The sequence below is a fragment of the Apus apus genome, chromosome 4 (genome assembly GCF_020740795.1).
Source record: "Apus apus isolate bApuApu2 chromosome 4, bApuApu2.pri.cur, whole genome shotgun sequence".
Taxonomy (NCBI): domain Eukaryota; kingdom Metazoa; phylum Chordata; class Aves; order Apodiformes; family Apodidae; genus Apus; species Apus apus.
This window is the reverse complement of record NC_067285.1, coordinates 102,111,207-102,129,250: the sequence shown is the minus strand read 5'-3', so window position 1 is coordinate 102,129,250 and position 18,044 is coordinate 102,111,207. Positions and strand designations below refer to the sequence as shown.

Below are 18,044 nucleotides of genomic sequence, written 5' to 3'. Positions count from 1 at the left end.
ACTGTAGCTCAGTGCCTCTGAAAAATATCCTGGCAGGATCAAGAGCTGGTCTCCAGGGGGTATTTTCCAGATTCACTAAATATAAACAATGTTCTATTAGCTGAGTGTTTTCTACAGCTTGCAGTGTAGCTCCAAATCCAGTAAGAAATAAAACTGTGATTTTACTGCCTAACAATATATAATTTTTCTGTCTGCAACTTATATCTTCAAAAATGACAGAGTGTTCATGGTTGCTGACTGAACTCTTCTGGACCCTCTCCCAGAACTGCCTGTTGAATACTCTAAGGACCAAATTCTGGTCTGATTTAAATCCTGTAAATCCAAAGATGTAGTCAGCCATTGTATAGAGTATATATAATGCTGGGCAAGCAGGAATTTCCATGTGTTTCTACTTACCTTGGCTATACTTCCTTTGCTCTGTTTATTTCTGATCTGAGTAAACTGACAGAAACTCTCTGGTTTTCATTTCTGAGTGCAACTCTCTAAGATACAGTATTTCAGATCTCCCAACTGGGGAATGGTGAATACTTTATTTCTAATATAAAGTCACTCTTCTCTTAGAAATTGTTTTAGATTTAATTTTGATGTGACATTACATTAGCTTGTGCCAGTTGTGAGTATGGACTGCTGAGAGGTGATCCGCAATGATAATGCCTCTTCCATCACTTTTTCTCCCATGAATTGTGTAATGTACATTGGCTACAGATGTGATTAATTTATCCTGAACTGTGAAATATAAGGTAAGGAAATGAAAAAGAGTGGGCTTCCAGAAAGTATGTGCCCACCCTCCCCCCAAAGGCAGAAAAGTCTATATTTGATTATTTTAATTGACATACAGTTTCACTTTCATTCCCAGGCTTGTACTTTCTGAAATGAGGCACTGCTTAGGGGTTGTCACAAGAGGGTTCATTTTTAATTTAAATGCTTTCTATTCTTTCTGAACACAGTTCTGAGAAGCAAGTATCTGTAGATGCTGTACTCTTCTGTTACATTTCTGCACGCCTGCCAAATGCCGAGAGGGGAAAACAATTTTATTTGCATTAAGCTTCCTTCTCAATAACTCAAATCTCTGAAGCAAAACAGTAAAGTAGGTGGCACATGGTGTCTGCTCACCTCCAGAGACTTAGAATTTCATAACACACATTAAAAAAAAAAAAAAAAAAGGCTTCAATTATATTCAAATTACTCTGAATGTTGAGCATTACTGAGCCTGGAGCAATTGCAAAGGGAAAGATTAAATATGTAGTTATAGTAAAGATTTTTTTTTTTTTTTGACACTATTATTTTAAATGAAGTAGTTGTAACATTGAGCAGATGTAATGAGAGATGTTATTTTTTCCTTCATTTGCTGCTGGAGTTATAATGTAGATTTTATCTGGTTTCTTTTTATATACATATAAAAAAATCCAAAATGAAAAGTTACAGATTGAAAACTCTCCTTAAAAGTATAAGTGAAATATTGTGTTTAGTCTGAGACTAGAGATCTCCTGGTGTCTGGAATCATAGGATTACATGTCAGTAAAGATGCTTTTGATGCAATTCTGGTCTTGAGAAGGAAAACGTCCTGAATCATTCTTTCAGTGATTCAGCCATCACGAGGCAGAGGGGCAAGAGTGGCTGCTATGAACTTGTTTTTATTCAATGACTATTCCCATTTCTGGGAAACTAATGAGTGTATTTTAAAGTGTACCCATTAATGTCTAATCTAGATAAAAGAGCCATCAGAACAACCCAGAAATAAATGTGAAATCTTGTCCACATCCAGGTGCATGAGAACACTTGATGGAAATGTTTTTCCTCTCCAAGCATGTGTTTCTGTTGATGCACTCTGGTTTCCTGTGTCTGCGAGTGGGGTGCAATGGTCCTTGCAAAAGCCAGCTTTTGGTGCATTGTGAATTGTGTATGATTTAAGAGAGAGATCAAAAAGAGCTGGTGCTCTATCCCATTTTATTATGTCAGGAAATAACACTTTTTGCATAGAAGTGCATGTCTGCACTCAGGTGTGGAAGGTTCCATGTTATTTCTGCTTATACACTACAATAATATAGGAGCGACTACACTAGGTCAGATTAGAAATCCATCTAGCTTGGGAGTCACCAGAGAGCAGGCATTCAGGGAAGAGCAACAAACAGTATGGAGACATATAAAGCTTTCCTCCATCACCCAACCAGCCTCCCCCCATTCACCATTCCAGGACATTCTAGGGCTCCATTTGGGATCTCTGAGAACCCAGGATGGGATGACCAGGGATGGCTTTTGTCCTAGAAACCTGCCAGACCTGTTAGTGAATGATTGGCCTCCTGCTACTACACTTTGCCTCTCAGTTAAACATATTAAGGTAAATGCTCTGGTGACAGAGGATTTAAAGAAGGCAGAGGTGCTGAATGCCTTTTTTGCCTCTGTCTTTACTCCTGCAGGCTTTCCCCATGAGCCCCAGTTTCATATAGCCCCAGTAGAAGTCAAGATAAAGGAGGAGTTTGCCCAGGTAGATGAGGATTGGGTTAGGGATCAGATGCGTAATCTGGACATCCATAAATCGATGGGTCCGGATGAAAAGCATCCAAGGGTGCTGAGGGAGCTGGTGGAGGTCATTGCTAGGCCACTCTCCATCATCTTTGGTAAGTCATGGGTAACTGGAGAGGTGCCTGAGGACTGGAGGATAGCAAATATCACTCCAGTCTACAAGAAGGGCAAGAAGGAGGACCCAGGTAACTATAGACCGGTCAGCCTCACCTCCATCCCTGGAAAGGTGATGGAACAACTTGTCCTTGGCACTATCTCTAGGCATATCAAGGAGATGGGGGTCATCAAGAGCAGTCAACATGGTTTTACCAAGGGTAAGTCATGTTTGACTAACCTCATAGCCTTCTATGAGGAAATTACTAGGTGGATAGATGATGGTAGAGCGGTGGATGTGGTCTATCTTGATTTCAGTAAAGCATTTGACACCGTCTCCCACAGCATCCTTGTAGATAAGTTGATCAAGTATGGGTTTGATGATCAGGCAGTGAGGTGGATCAAGAACTGGTTGAAAGGAAGAAGTCAGAGAGTTGTAGTCAATGGAGCAAAATCTAGTTGGAGGCCTGTGACTAGTGGAGTCCCTCAGGGGTCGGTACTGGGACCGGTGTTGTTCAACATCTTCATCAACGACCTGGATGAGGGTACAGAATGTACCCTCAGCAAGTTTGCTGATGACACCAAGCTGGGAGGAGTGGCTGACACACCAGAAGGCTGTGCTGCCATTCAGAGAGACTTAGACAGGCTGGAGACTTGGGCAGGGAAAAACCTGATGAAGTTTAACAAGGGCAAGTGTAGAGTTCTGCATTTGGGGAAGAAAAATGTCATGCACCAATACAGGTTGGGGGCTGACCTGCTGGAGAGCAGTGTAGGAGAAAGGGATGTGGGGGTCCTGGTAGACAGGAGGATGACCATGAGCCAGCAATGTGCCCTTGTGGCTAAGAAGGCCAATGGCATCCTGGGGTGTATTAGAAAGGGTGTGGTTAGTAGGTCAAGAGAGGTTCTCCTCCCCCTCTATTCTTCGTTGGTGAGGCCACATGTGGAGTATTGTGTCCAGTTCTGGGCCCCTCAGTTCAAGTAGGACAGGGAAGTGCTTGAAAGAGTCCAGCGCAGAGCCACAAAGATGATTAAGGGAGTGGAACATCTCCCTTATGAGGAAAGGCTGAGGGAGCTGGGTCTCTTTAGTTTGGAGAAAAGGAGACTGAGAGGTGACCTCATCAATGTTTACAAATACGTAAAGGGTGAGTGTCAAGAAGATGGAGTTAAGCTTTTTTCAGTGATGACCAGTGATAGGACAAGGAGTAATGGATACAAATTGAAGCATAGGAGGTTTAAGGTGAATATCAGAAAAATTTTTTTACTGTGAGAGTGACAGAGCACTGGAACAGGCTGCCCAGAGAGGTTGTGGAGTCTCCTTCTCTGGAGACATTCAAAACCTGCCTGGACGCCTTCCTGTGTGATGTACTCTAGGTGACCCTGCTCTGGCGGGGGGGTTGGACTAGATGATCTTTCGAGGTCCCTTCCAACCCCTATGATTCTATGATTCCATGCAGTCCCTACAGAGAATTACAAGTCATTCAGAGATGACTCTACATCTACAGCAAAATGTTTTCAACCGAAACAGACAAAAAAACCCACAACAAAATGAACCTGAAGAGATTCAGAAGTATGGCTAATGCTGGCACTCACAAGCCTTCCTGAATCTGTTGTGGCTTGTGAATGGGGCACAGGCCAGTTTTATTTAGACGTTGAAGCTAGAATGAAGAAGACTGAGACACAGCTCTTGGGGAGCTCTGTATACACTCTCCAATGTTCTCCTCTTTCACTTGGAGTTAGATATTTCATTCCTTTGAGCTGATATATATCTGTGATAACTCTGCTGATCCTGCCAGAAGGGCTGTGTATACTGCTGTAGTTAAGGTATCAGCTGTACTGGTCCAGTTTGAAAGAACAGATGCTGTGGATGGATACGTTCAGTGTATCCAGCAGACTTTTTCACCTAGTTTAAATTATATCAGCCTGACACAAATCATTATGCTACTTACATGTAGCCATGGATAATGTGTTTTCCTGAGCAGTTGAACCAGTTGGGTCAAACCTGCATGATGGCATTTTTCCAACCACGTGGATCAGACAACAGAGCAACTAAAGGTGCTGTAATCAAGACTATTGCAAGAGATTTTTCTGGAGGGAAAATGATTTTGTCCCAGTGAAATTATGTGTGTACAACCAAAATGAGACCTTGAACCTGGCAAAGCAGATGGTGTCTGGAGCTGATGGTCACTCCACTAAGTGGTTCCTGCAGCTACAAGTTTTTGAGGTACTGAATCATAGAATCATAGAATGGTTTGGGTTGGAAGGGACCTTAAACAATATGCAGAGTAGGAGCTGTTCCTGCTGTGCAGCTGAGTATGGAATACTGTTGCTCCTGCTCTGCTTTATGGACTCACAGGACTAGGTGTACCAGCTCATGACCAGTTTTCTTAATGGACACAATCAGCCATGTCCTCTGTCTCTCCCCCTTGAACAAATCTATCATTTTTTTCCTTGTACAAGAAAGAATTTCCTTTTAGCTTCTTGCTTTTGCAATATTTCACGAAATAAGTAGTTTTGATTTATTGGTCTAAGAACTGAAATTAACAGCAAGGGAAATACCAGACACAAGAAAAAAGAGTATTTGAAAATATTGTTACAGGTTGGGGAGGGACTGGTGGCAAGTCAGCCCAATGGAGATTAGTTTTTTTGAGTAAGCATTGTAGTTTTACTTTTGTAAGACAAAATACATACAAAAGGGCCGTTTGGTTTTCGAAGTAAAATCAGATGTTTGGGATTTTTATGTTAACCAGGTAACTAAGAATTACCTTTTGGATGAATCATAGCATTATGACTGATATTGAATAGTAATAATACATTACTAAGTTACTCTAAAGAAAAAATTTTAATCTTTCTTGAAATGAAAGAGTATATTGCTTAGAGTAAATATCTGTTTTGGTTTGGTTTTTAAGTACTGTCATGAACCCATGGTAAAAAAACTGTTCTAATTACAAAGTTAGTCTCTGTTTTCTCTTGCTTGAAGAAAAGTTTTAATGTATTAGAATCCGCTTTCTCCAAATTAAAATAAAATAATAATGCCCCTAGCAACAGTGAATTGGATTTTTGCTGTCTTCAGATTGGAAGATAAACTACCATTGAACAAAATCCCCTATGGAAACAAATTTACACAAAACACTTTCTGAATAAATTATATTGGTTTCCATATTTATATCTGTATATTTGGTTTTAATAATATCTATTTTTCTATTTATGTCATATTTGTATTTATTATTTGTATCTCTGTCTCTTCATAAAAGAAGTTACAGATGAATTATTAAGATAATTTTCCTCTTTGCATTCCTTCATCTTAGTTAGCTAGGGTCATTTTTCATTGAGCTCCTGCCAGATCAGGCACCCACTATCCAGAATTCTTGTTTCATATTTATTACCTGGGGAAAAGGACATCATTATGGACATTTTATATATGACTTTAATTTAAGAGTAAAAACACATTACAAAAATTTCATAATTAAGCCAAAACCAAACTTCATAAATCTGAAATAATCAGTTAAAGCAAGATATGCACAGCTCAGACAACCTGATATCACCTCTGCTCTGCACAAAATATGATAAATGATTAAGTCATGGTAACTCGTAATTACAAATTTAAAGAAGGATCTTTTACCAGTGTTCCTCTCATAGCATTCAAATGAGAAGGTAATTTTTTTAGTGCCAGGAAGCTCTTAGTGACTGTAGATTTTCCCAGATGTAGATGTCCCAGACAGTACAAAGCAGAGAACTCTAACAATGCCTCAGTTCCTAACTTCACAGTCAAAACAAGGACTTGCCAAGGGCTTGGGATGGACTGCTCTTGTGTCTCTGTGCCTTGTGGGTTCTCAGTGTGAGCCCTTCTAAATAACTGTTGCTGCAAGGAACCTTTCCCACACAGGCAGATCCCAACACAAAAACTTGCATAAGTGAATTCAGCTTGTCCAAGAGAGGGCAGGGAATTAATGGCTTGATACTCATTAATTGGTCAAACTGGTCTCCTTCAGAGGAATTCCATGGCTGCATCTGGACTGCCTAGCGTAATCTCATAAGGATGTCTGAAAGAACATCTTTATTTCTCAAAGAAACCACCTTACCCAGGTTAGTTGTGGCACTCCAGCATCACCCCTTCTGTGAGAGCAGAATTTATTACCTCTGCAAAGCAGTTGTCTGGTCTAGGCAGACTAGTCTGGCTTCCTGAACCTGAGCTATGCCATGGTGTGTGAGTTTGCTGGCTTCTCTGGGAAGAGTCATCTCTGCTCACAGTGCTTCACTGCGGCTGCAATCTTAAGTGGTCAGATGGGGTTTGAATTACCACTAACCCTGTTTGTCAATGATAGTTTCCTCTCTGCAGGAAAGATGGTTCAAAAGGAGGCTTCAAGCTTCACACCGGAGGACAAATGCCAGAACCCTTACCCTAAATCAGGCTCTCTGAGCATGCAGCTCCAACGTTTCCAGGGATCTCCAGATCTCCTGGTATCTTTACCTCACGACAAAATTTCCAAAAGCAGTAGCCTGCCAGTGATATAGCACTATGCCAAGTAAGCTCTGGATCCCAAAGGTTGGGGAATGCTTTTTGGAAGGTACAGCAAAGTACCATTCTAGGATTCTGTGATTCTACATGTAGTGTGAAATTATAGTATAGGATGGGTGCCAAATATAGCAAGTTTATTCATTTATACATCAGATCATTAGAAGTGTACCTGTGCTGAAAAGGCACACTGAAAACTATTATACCTACTGGACTGAGAATAGCAAATACATACCTTTAAATTACATATTATATTTTATATTTTATAAAACAGAATGTTCAAGTGAATCAAAGTTATGTCAAGTTTGTGTGTTCTGCCTGCCACGGACAAGCCTCAAGAGAAAATACCCAACATTTGTGAGCTTTGTAAATACAAGTATGCAATTGTTATGCAGGAATGTTGAAATTGTTCCTTCATAATGTCTGTTTTGCTTATATTTCTATAGATTTCTTTTGTCCCTTTGGAAAATGGATAAGCAGCAGTTATTGGGTTTTGCAATTTGTGTTTGTGAAATATTTAGCAGCTGTCTATTGTTGTAAAGAAATGGAAATACATTTGGACTTCTGAAAGGCCTTTGGCATGGTCCCACACAACTTCCTTCTCTTTAAGTAGAAGAGATAAGGGTTTGATGGGTGGACAGTCCAGTGGATAAGAAATTGGCTAGATGGTCTCATCCAAAGGGCAGTGGTCAGTGTCTCGATGTCCAGATAGAAAATGGTGACAAGTGGTGTCCCTCACTGGTCTGTACCAGTGTTGTTAAATATCTTCATTAATGACAGTGGCATTGAGGCCACCCTCAGCAAGTTTGCCAATGACACCAAGCTTTGTGGTACAGTCAAAACACCAGAAGGATGGGGTGCTATCCAGAGGGACCTGGACAAACTGAACATGTGGGCCTAGGTGAATACTGGTGACCTTCCAATACCTGCAAGGAGCCTGTAAGAAGGCTGTGGAAGACCTGTGCACAAGGGCACGTAATGATAGGATAAGTGATAAAGGTTTCCAGCTAGAAAAGGGTAGATTGAGGTTGGATATTAGGAAAAAGTTCTTTAATCTGAGGGTGGTGGATCACTGGAATGGGTTGCCTAGAGAGGTGGTGGAGGCCCCATCCCTGGAGAGATTCAAGGTCAGGCTTGAAGGGGCTCTGAGCAACCTGTTCTAGTGTGAGATGTCCCTGCTTATTGTAGGGGGGTTGGACTGGGTGACCTTTAGAGGTCCCTTCCAACCCATTCTTTGATTCTATTGTTCTATTTCCAAATTCAAAAGGACAAGAATAATTTCTTCAAATGCTGTTAAGAACAAAGGATTTCTTTATATTTTTTTATAAATGTATCTTTCTTTATAAATGTATCTTTCTTTATATATATATTTCTTTATAAATATATAAAAATATATTTCAAGATTATGTAGAAATATGAGAAGAGGAAAACTCTTCTATAAATAATTCAGTTGTTTATACTTATTTGAAATATCTCCTCAAATTCTACTTAGCTCTGACATGACCAAGGAGGAGAGCTAAGAAAAAGAACTACATAAAAAATAGCCTGAAATGAAGTTGAAAGATGCCACAAATTTCTGTCTCAAGAATGGTAGTAGGAGACCTGCTATAGACTTATTCACATAATATATATTCATATAACCAATACCAATTAGCATTAGCTCCAAGCTAGCTAAGCCTTGTTAATTAGAGACAGTTTAGTATTCATCCACTCATAGAGGAAAAGTCTCTTTCTCCCTCTAGGAGATTGAAGAGATAAGGCCACAGATCCTCTCTGATCTGCAAAGCAGCTGCTCACCATTCCCGTGTGCTCTGCCATAGCATTTGGCTCTGCTCATCATGAGCTACACAACCATGCAACAGGCAGGCAGCAAAGAATGTAAGAAACTATGAGCGACTGAAAGTAGAAAAAATACCATGCAGCCATATTGCTAGCAATCACCATGACTCTGGCAACGTTTCTCTTTCCATACACTAAGGGATCAATTTTTCTAAGTCGTCATCTCTAAAAGTACTTTCTGATAATTTGTTTTCCAGGAGAAAATTAATTATGTTTCTGGATCATTTGTATGTGTACTTGTAGACTTAATGGTACAATTTCACGATAAAATATGATTAGACCAGTGATAAAGTAAGACTTGCAAATGAACGCAAAATAACTTCATGTCTCTGTTTGTTTAGGACTTTTAGCAGATGTGGATGCAATATCATCAAAACTCATTTTAGTTATTCTGCTATCCCAAAAAGTATGACAGTTTTCACCAAGTTCACTCAGTTTTACTTTTGGAGTCCAAAGTCAGCTTCATTCTTCACCATTTTTCTTTCCAGGTGTTTTCTATTTCATAGAGGTTGTGTTAAGGGGATTAAAGAAAAGTCTCCACTATTTCCTGCTTTATGTATAGCTTTCTTCACAGTACGTGCATCACAATTACACATGAGAAGCCTATTCTGGTTGAGTGAATAAAAACATATCTAGAAGGCACTTTGGATTTGCTGATACTCTCAGCTGAATGCAGTCTCTCAAATACATTTAGCTGTGTTGGAGATGTGCTCTGACTGGCTATACTCGTACTTAGCAAATGTTTGCCAAGTTCTTCATTATCATTTTGTGTTATTATTACTGCCAATTTATATCACTTCATATGCACATGGCACTACAGCAGTAGCAATTATTTGCATAGTGCCAACTAGTCTCTCTTTTCCCTTGCTTGTCTCAAAGACATCCAATTAAAGCAAGCAACAGACAGCATATGTGAAGAACTCAAGGAAACTGCTCACACAAGCATGCATCCCACTACCAATACAGAAAACAGCTCACCAAGAAAAGTAGGCTTTTGGGAAAGAAGTGGAGAAGGAAAAAATACATTTGGAAGAGTGGACTGAAAATGTGGAAAGAATTTGGGATGCAAATCCAGAGCTCAGTCTTCAGCTCATGAAGCTTGGTGCATTTGTAAATTATGGTCCATCCTGATGAGTAGAAAATCAACCAAAGGCAGAAGGAAGCTGACGTAGATGAGTAAGGAGAACATAACTGAACTCAAACAGAAAAAGGAAGTGTATAAGAGGTAGAAGTGGGGGCAGGCAAACCAGGAGGAACAGAGTTGCTGTCCAGTCTTTCAGGGATAGGGTTAGGAAAGACAAGACTGACCTGGAATTGAACCTGGCACAGGGTGAGAAGGGCATCAAGAAAGGATTATACAAGTCAGCAAAAAAAAGAGTAGGGAAAATATTAATATTGCTGAATGGGGGAGGGGAGATGTTAACAGATGACATAGAAAAGGCTGAGGTGCTCAATGCCTTCTTCAGCTCAGTCTCCACTAGTAGGACCACACTTCAGGAATCTCAAGCCTCAGAAGGAAAGCCTAAAACAAGCAAGACTCTAGGTGGAGGAGGAAAAAATTAAGGAGCACTTAAACAAACTGAACATGGCTAAATCTGTGGGGCCTGAGGGACTGCACCCATGAATGCTGAGGGAGCTGTTTGATTTAATTTCACAGCTGCTACAAAGTATCTTTGGAAGGTCATGGCAGCTGGGAGAGGTGTCTGAATACTGGAGGAAAGCAAATTTCACTTCAGTCCTCAAGAAGAAAGATCCAGGAAACTACAGGCTGTTCAGCCTCACATCAAACCCTAGGAAGGTGATGAAACAACTAATCCTGGAAATAATTTCCAAGATGTGAAGGACAAGAATGTCATTGGGATTAGTCTGCACATATTTACAGAGGGGAGGGTTCTGAAGTTCATCAAGGTGGAACGTGCACCTGAGGAGGAAGAATCCCATGCATCAGTACATACTGAGTCTGGCTGAGTGGAAAGAAACTTTGCAGAAAAGGATCTTGGGTTCCTGATGAAAACCAAGTTGGCCATGAGCAAAGAATGTGCCTTTGCAGCAAAGTAGGGCAACAGCTTCCTGAGATGCATTATAAGTGCTGTCAGCAGGTTAAATGAGGCAATCTTTCCTCTCCTTCTCAGCACTGCTGAGGCCACATCTGGAGTACTGAATCAATTTCTGGGCTTTCCAGTACAATAAAGGGTCCAGTGCAGGGCCCCAAAAATTACTAAAGGACTCATGTTTTCATATGAGAAGAGGCTGGGAGAGCTGGGACTGTTCAGACAGAAGAAGTCTCAGGAGGGATTTCAATCAAATGTACATAAATACCTGATGGGCAGAAATGAAGAAGAGGGAGACAGACTCTTTTCAGTGGTGCCTTGTAACAGGACAAGAGGCAATGGACACATTAAAACATGAATTCCATCTGAAGATGAGGAAATACTTCTTCAATGTTAGGGCTGTCAGACATTGGAACACATTGCCCAGAGAGGCCATAGAGCTTTCAGTTAGGGAGATACTAAAATCTCAGCTGGGCAACCTGCCTAAGGTGACTGTTTGAGCTGGGGTTCGGATTAGATGAACTCAAGAGGTCACTTCCAAACAAAACAACTCTGTGGTTCTGCGATCTTCTCATTACAGCAGCTGATTGGCTCTCTAAACTGGGACTACATACAGTAAGAGTGCTGAAGAACAGAATTTGAGCAGATACTTGTCCCATGGAGAATTTTCGCTGTTTCCCTTCCTTCTTTGTCACAACATCATTCTTTGAGGTTCACAACGCTTCATTTAGTGGAATATTAAAAAACAAAACAAACAACAAAACCCACTAGTTACCAAAATTTATAAATAGAGATAAGCACTAATAAGTCAACAAGGATTTCCATCAGACCAAATAACCCAAAGTTTCATAGTATTTAACAGTAAGGATTTGCTGGGGCAACAGCAGCTGTTGGAAAAAGGCTGTTGCAGGTCTGGATTCATACTTTGATGGAACCCAAGGTCCAGCAGTCAAACTCATTATAGATTACAACAAATGATCTTCAAGCCCTCTCTATTTTTAACTTCAAACACAAATTTGTTTTAGAGAAAATTTTAAGTCTTTTTTTTTCAGGTTTATGAAACAGAGAAACATCAAAGTTGCAGCACTTAACACTAAGGTTCAATCATAATAAAATTTAACCTTCAGCAGATGAAAAACTTCTCTGAATGAAAAACAAATAAACACAATTCAGAGTTTAGAATAGGCATAAATCTTTGCTATATATAACCTTAGACACTGCAGTGGTTGTGTATGTGGATTGGTGTGCATGAAGCACTTTGCATGGGTTGAGAGGCTCAAAAAAGAGCTTTTCTTTTTTATTTAATTGGGCATTAACCAAGTTTTCCTCTGACATACATAAAAATTTTTTTTACATGCTTACCTTCCATATATATGCTTTCTGTAGCTAATTGTCCGACTAGAATTGAACAGGTTTCCAAAAACACCCTTCCCTCCTCCTGACTTTGCTGTAGACTAAAGACTCTGCTGCTGTGATGAACAGTTCCATCACCTTCTGTTTGTCTTAGAAATATCCAAACACTTTTCAGTCAGTTTTCTGCAAAATACGCTCCACTCTGATACTATCCCCAGTGAAAAAAAGCAGTTACTCAAACACTTTCACCCAGGCAGCTCCTCCTATTTTCTGAAAATAAATTACTTTATTAAAAATGTGGCCTTGAAACATAATGTTTACAATCACATCTAGACATCTGCTAACATTTTCAGTGAAACTAAGTATTCATGTTCCTATGATGTACACAATTTTTCAATTGTGAACCTTTCTAAAATGTTACAGTTTATTACACAAGTTGGACTGAAACACTGGTCACTCTGTTGAGTCTTTACTAGCTCAATTCAGGCTTACTTTCTTAATTGGCATGCAAGATATTTTGCAAGCTTTCCAGGTCCAAAAGCTGGAGCAAAAAATATGAATAGTAATGTGAAGAATGTAGTACAAGGAGAATCAAGTTTATTGGCTCTGTCATTTTAACCCAGGACAGGTACTTGTTCTGGAACATTTTTCCCACAAAAGTTTCCTTATAGTCAATCCTTCTGGAAGGAACAAAGTGGCTGTGTGATTTCAGTGATCCCCATACAGCATGAGCATACATGAAACAACCTTTTTTTTTTTACTGTTGTTTCTTACCCATACACCAAACATAAGAGAAATCTTGAGAAATGTGGTTATCAAGAGGGGCTGGTTTTCTTTCTACAGCATTAGTCATAAATCCAAATGGACAAGAACTCAGCAACTTACTAGACTTAAGCTTCTTAGATCTACTTTTGTCCTGGCTACCTTCAGATACATTACTAGTGTGTTTTGGGCTAGAAGAGTAGTTTCTGTAGGATCGCTGTGTTGAGAGTAGACAGTCCTGTTCATAGGTGTGCTAACTGTTCTCTAGAGATTCTCTCACTGTCCCATTGATTACAGAGGTAGCCCAGGGGGTGAGGATGCCTGAAGCCAGGAGGAATGAAAGTGCTTTAGAGCTTGTTTTTTCTATTTTTGGAAGTTCCTAATACGATCATGAATTTGCATGTGCATTATGATTGTTACAGAAGGGTTGATAAATATGACTGGCAGGAAACATTTCTTATTTTATCAGCAAAGGCAAAAATAAGATAGTATTTCTGATTTATGCTGGTTGTAAAAGTCTTTAGCTCCTTCTTTTATCCATGGTGTATAACATTATTTGGATCTTTACGCTGATTTTACATTTAGCTCCAGGAATACATACCTTTGCTATTCACATTAAAAAGAGAGAAAAGGTTTTAAGTTGCAAATGCAACATGTTACAATGCATAATCAAGGGAAAAGGTAAATAATGGAAACTTCCCTAATTTTCTGTCTCTGTTCCTCAATGCCTTCTGAAGAAGCTTTTTGTTAACATTCAGTTTCATGTAAATGACCTCTTCTTTAACAAGAACAAGATTTACTGCAAAGAGACTTGGAAAGAGCAAAGAGCCCTTTAGGTTAGGGATCCTTAAATAAAGAGATGCTTTATGGTATTCGTAAATATAGGAATAACTAAAATTAAATAACCATAGGCATTTTTCTTGTGCTTTTTAAAAATCTTTTTATATTGCTATCTTTAAGTTAACACTCGCATATCAGTGAAACTTAAGGAGGAAAAGCTGCTCAAAAATTTCTCCTATTCAACATATCTTAGTCTCATACCTGGATAAGCAATTGAGTTGGCACATAAACTGTAGTGATCAGACAGGTCTCATCACAAAATAACCTGTGCTGGCTCACATCACTATAAGGATGCAGTCTAGGACATATACAGGGCTTGTTGTCAGCCAGCAGCCTTTTAAATTGAAATAATCTGAATACAAGCAGTCAGATAACCAAAACCCGAGATCTTCAGTGCTCCATTTCATGGCAGTTTTTGTGCCTCATGCATCACAATAGAAGCTGAAAGGCTTCCATCACCATTTTGTGTGTGTGCCACATATTCACTTCTTCTCCTTTTCCTACCACGTGGGGTGGAACATCTTCCCTTAGGAGAGCTTATGGAACTGTTTTCTGAAATGCACAGCACTGCAAACACTGCATTAGAAAAGTTCTACCATGCTCTCATCAGAAAAGATAGAAGGTTTGATACAGCCCCTCAGAAAGCCTCTGGGAAAGGCTTTGCCTCTAAAGAAAAAAAAGGAGAAAAAAACCCCACAGGTTACTTTATCCAGGTTGAGTGTTGTGAATTAGTCATAGCTCTGAGTCTGCCAGGGCACTGTATGGTACTCCAGGTCTTAAGAGAGAGCTGGGCACACACTTGCTGGGTTAGGTCTTCCTTTCTTCATCCTCCAGGCAGAGCACCTATCACAAATATACCTCTCAGAGAAGATGTCCTTCTTGTGTCTGCCTGCCCAAGAATAGGATTTTATTATTTCACCGTGTAAAAAAAAAAAAACCAACAAACTCTAATTCTGCCTGTTTTCTCTTTGATTAAATTTTCTGGGAACTTCTGTCAATGATTCACAGTTTTTTTGCCATGGTAGAATTTTATTCCAAAATACAAATAATTAGATCTGATTGCCTGTCTTAGATTCAGCATCTTGTCTTCCTAGTTCCAATTATAGTTACAATAAATGTTAAGTTCTGTTATAAAACAGATAACTGTTGCTTCTTACAGTTAAGTTTATCAAGTTGATTCAGAGAAATTGCAAAGAAAGGACTTCAGTTGACAACTACTTTAATTCTATCTTACCCCAGACATTTACATTTATTCTGCAAAATTGACTGTCAAGCCATCAACATTTACTCTTCTTTTTTTAATTTCAACATGGCACAGTGATGTTATTTGTGGTAACACTGCTTAGCTTAATAGAAACACAGGGAAGAGGAGCAATGCCAGACTGTCAAGAACAAGGGTGAGACCCCAATGACAGCAAAGACCACCTTTCAAAACAACATTATACTGAGGAATCATTATCTTTAGGGCTGCACTCAGAGTCTATGTCATCAGGCATCTTGTCTCCTGATGCAAACAGGAGCAAATGTGAAGAAGTAACACTGAAAGGATGTATATTTCCTCATGTGTGCTACTTCCCAGCTTCCACACATAGGGTTTCTTGAATCACTATTTTTATATTAAGATTACAACCAAATACAGTTGAGATTGATTGTATACAGTAGCAATCAATGGACTTCCTGGTGTCTGTCAGGAATACCTCCCTGGCTGCATGTCCTGTACTACTACAGGCCTCCTGCCAGAGATAGGTTGTGTTATTGGTCAAAAAGATGAGATATGAGTAAGTTGGGTACAGTTGTTGTGGATGCCCAAATCTACAGCTGAAGAGCTACAGTCCTTTCTATATCTGTATTGCTGAGCTAGTAACTGAAGATTTGGGTTTTTTTCCCAGTGGCTCAGTACAAAAGCATTCACTACTTCTTCCTTTCCTGCCCTGCCTTTCTACACATATGGTCTGATCTTACCCTGGATCTCTATCAACCTGTATCTTTAAAAATAAAATAGAAAGAGGAAGGAAATTTAAGCAACAGTGCTTCAAATTTTGGATCACCTATGCTCAAAACATCCACAGAAATGCCAGATTTTTATCCTTTTTTTTTCTTTTTTTTTAACCATGTGGCCAAGCACTACAAACCTGGTAGAAACACTACCACAGCCAGAGTACAAGAGTTTTTTCAGTTAAAATCGTTGTTGCTGTAATTATTTGTTTATTTTGACAGAATAGAAAGAGAGAGGTGGAAAATATTTCTGGGGATATAGTAACCCAAATATTTCTTTGGGCTATCTCCTGTAGTGATTCTATGCTCCCATGATGCTATGGAGCTTGTTCCCAGGGAAAATGGAGTGGCACCAGCCTGTAGATGTGACAGCTTCAGAGCTGGGCAGTCTGGACACCAAGGTGGGTGTAGATCTGAAAACCAGCAGTTTACATCAGGGGGAAGGAGGCAGAAAGCTAGCCTGGAACCTTTTCTTCTTCTCAAACCACTAGCAAAGGAGTCTAGAGTCTGGCTATTTAACAGTCCTCCAGGCAAGACAAGAAGGGAGCAAGTTTCCAACAAATTTTTGTCCTAATTGATGTATGTCTTCAGAACATTTGATTTACTTTAATTGAGGTTTTCCAATTTTCCTGGAAAAATTTCATCGAGGTCCAATAACAGCAAATTTATCTTACCACACTCTAAAAGAAAATCATTATAAGCTGTCACCCCAAGTTGTATTTGTCTTAATTTGAAATAATAATTGCAGTGGATCTTACTCTTGGTGCTGAGGCTGGCAGTTGTAGCTAAACTGGATGGGACAATGGAAAAAATATATCCCTTTAATAAGCTAGTATGAGACTGAAAAACATTTTGGGTTGGGACTGGGACCAAGAAAGAAACACTGCTTTGTTGTACACATTAACAAAAGCTTCTAGCAGGGGCTGACAGTAATTTACACACTGTAGTAAATGAGAGCAGAAAGATACTTTCTGCATGCAAATCTGTAGACTGAAGCTGTAAATTTATCTTCAGACAGAAAGAGGCAAACAGCTCCAGAAATCTCTTTGTGAATGCATGTATTAACTAAGACCTTGAGAACAGATCCAGAAATAGAGTGAAAGGAGTCAGGAAAGCTGAAATTCTGAGCATGAAGCTGGGTAACAGCCTAAATAAAACACTGGTTGGAACAAAATCCTAATTTCTTTTTTAGTTTCGTATTCTTCTATAATTCTTGGGCCACAGGAAATTGTTTACATCTATATAGATTCATTCACCTGTAGGCAAATATGGAGTCACCTATATACATTCACGAGCACTAGAGGAGTGGGATAAATCTCTCTCATCTCTCCTCTCTTCCATGATGATGACAATACTCAGCAGCCCCACAGACTTGCAAGCGAGGAGGAAATGAGTGCAGAGAATTCTGCGTGTCCTATTGAGACTGTCAGCTTAACATTCTCATTTCTGATTATGCCTCAGGAAAGTAAATTTTACTGCAGGCTGTAGGTGTGGCTGCTCTGCAAAAGAGAAATGAAGAAGGAAGAGGTGGCTTTGTAACCAAGGGCAAGGCAAACACTGGCCTTCTGTTGCTGTTTTTTTTGTCAACAGCTCCCATTTTAACATGAGCACAGCTCTTCTGCTATGCTGGGCAGATGTCCAGGTCAGAGATTTTTGCAGTCTGATTTGCTAGTGGAGGAGCAAACAGTCAGCACTGGGGAAGTCTGTTTCAAATGGATATTTATGAAGAGAAAAACCTGACACTTCTTTGGCTTTACCCACCAGCTTATTACATAGGAGAGAAGGAATGTCATTGTATCACCATCACTAAAAAAAGATCAGGTGATCCCTGTTTCACTTCTGAAAAAAAAAAACACCAAAACTCCAGCTACCAACATGCAGGAGAGCAACCTGGACTCTGATGCTGCCAGGTTGGTCTTACTCACCCAGCCCACAGAATCCAAGTCATCTCCTCCCCTCCTTTCTCTGCTGATGTTGACATGGGAGAGAGCTCACACACCAGAGCTTTGCTTGTAAAGACTTAAGTCGTGCTATTGGTTACTAAAGCATCTCCTTTCCATTTTGGCTCTGCATCA

At 39.7% G+C, this 18,044-nt stretch overlaps 1 protein-coding gene across 3 annotated transcripts in view; it reads right to left on the bottom strand.

Annotated features, from left to right (window-relative positions):
• Nucleotides 1-18,044, bottom strand: part of STK32B (serine/threonine kinase 32B) — a 162,427-nt gene that overhangs the window by 78,072 nt on the left and 66,311 nt on the right. The window lies entirely within an intron of this gene.